The sequence below is a fragment of the Hordeum vulgare genome, chromosome 4H (genome assembly GCF_904849725.1).
Source record: "Hordeum vulgare subsp. vulgare chromosome 4H, MorexV3_pseudomolecules_assembly, whole genome shotgun sequence".
In the NCBI taxonomy this organism is placed as follows: Eukaryota; Viridiplantae; Streptophyta; class Magnoliopsida; order Poales; family Poaceae; genus Hordeum; species Hordeum vulgare.
In genome coordinates, this window is record NC_058521.1 from 117,211,488 (window position 1) to 117,213,397 (window position 1,910).

At 50.7% G+C, this 1,910-nt stretch overlaps 1 pseudogene; it reads left to right on the forward strand.

The window, feature by feature from the left end:
• Nucleotides 1–521: 521 nt before the first annotated feature.
• LOC123450344 lies at nucleotides 522–1,389 on the forward strand (annotated as a pseudogene).
• Nucleotides 1,390–1,910: the final 521 nt, after the last annotated feature.

The window sequence follows — 1,910 nt, forward strand, 5'->3', positions numbered from 1 at the left end:
GTCTTTGGTGTAGGAGGGCGACTCCCGGGGCTCTCCCGCGGCGGATCCAAGGTGGATTCAAATGACCAGGAAACTATTTGCTGTAGCTCGACCGCCACGCCAGTGGCACCGGAGAATCCGATGACCACAACCGACCTGGAGAAGAACTACAAGGATTTTTGTGTTGTTACTGTATGTGATGTTGCAAGTAACTGGGAGGCCCGACGTTAGGTTCCTGCCGGGCACGGTGGCGTTGGTGTAGGCCCCTGAGATGATGGAGTTCATGTCGATGCCCATGTGGCTGCCGCTGGCATCGAAGCCATCATTCAAGTAGGTGTCAAACTCAATGGCCACGACCCGGTCGTCGCCGGTCGCGACCGTGCCGACGCTCTTGTTCGCCGGTGTTTGCATTGTTCACCTTGATTTGGAGAGGGTGAAGGAGGTGATGAAGCGGGCGCTATGCTGTTCCCGATGCTTGGGGTCATCTGGATCATCCGAAACCAGGCGTCGTAGTAGGCGTGGTCCTGGGCATCGTAGTCGGGATGGGAGAAGTTGGAGGTGAAAGAAATGGAGGAGGTAGCAAGAGACCGTATGGAGGAGGGACATCAGAGGAGCATGAACAAGTAGTGTACTCCTGTTTGGTAGGAAAAGCTCACGGCAGCAGCCACTTGCTGCAGCGTCTTGTTTGGAATTGGAAGCTCGTCAACAAACATAACGAATCATGTCGATAATACACTCCGGAGACAGATGGTGAGTCCTATCCGATTGTCTATTCTTCGATTTCAGGCATGCAATTCAAAGTTTCAAACTTGACCATTGTCAGCCAGAACCGGGGTTTGATAAAAAATCGAAGACATCCAAGTGCTCGACAATCTTCAGTTCTTGCTGGTTTCTTCAGCGTGCTTCTTGTCTGCGATATCGCTAGGCATATCAAGCCCGGTCGATATCTTCCCATCGAAGTTGTATGTAGAGGTACCCGATCCAAGGTTACTGCAGCAATCGTTGCAAAGCAAATCCACGTTATAAAAAAGCAAAGCGTCAACTGTCAACATGAACGCTGAGGAAACCTTCTGTCGACCAACACCATCGACCGGAGCCGGCGGTCGCGCCTGAGGTGAAGGTGCAGCTCTTCCGCTGCGGCCGGGGCCGGTGGCCGTGTTCCGGTCGCCCCTGTGCGGGTACACGCAGGACCAGCTGGAGGTGGGGGACATCCTGGAGAAGCACGGCCTCAAGTCCGTCTTCGCCTTCGACGCCGCCTCCCGCGCGTGCGGTGTCGCCATCCATTCAACCCCCCGCAACGGCCGCTCACTCCTCCCCTACGCCACCGACTCCACCATCTTCCTCGACGGTGAGCCCAAGGTAAGTCTCCACACCTATTTTGTGTGGGGTGTTTTGAGGGTTGGAGATTGATTGGATCTTCCGTGGCAGTTGTATAGCAATAGGATGGTAGTTGCCTCATTTTTCCATTCCAATTGCGAAATGGGAGGGGTAACCGGGAGTTCTGGTGATTTGCTCGGATATTTAGATGCAGTTGTATAGCAATTGAGCGGTAGTTGCTCCTTTTTCATCCAGTTGCAAGATGGGGGAGGTAATGTGACTCCTTGGTCTCGACAGTCTTGTGCAAATCATGCTCCTAATTATGTTTAAATTTTTTTCATGAACATCATGTACGTACCTCTTGCAAGCACGGGAAATCAAGCTCCTACTCATGTGCATTATATTCACAAGGTGGAGAACATTTTAATTTTATTGCCAGTTTTGTTGTAGTGTAACACAGAGTTTGTGTATAATTGACTGTTTTTAGTGCACCAAAAGAAGGCCAAATAGCATTTTGCTTCTTTTTTTGCGCTAGTGCCATCACATTACGGTAGTTGCTTATTTTTCCAATATCCAGTAGTTGAAAACGGGATAGTAGTTGCTTATTTTCAACA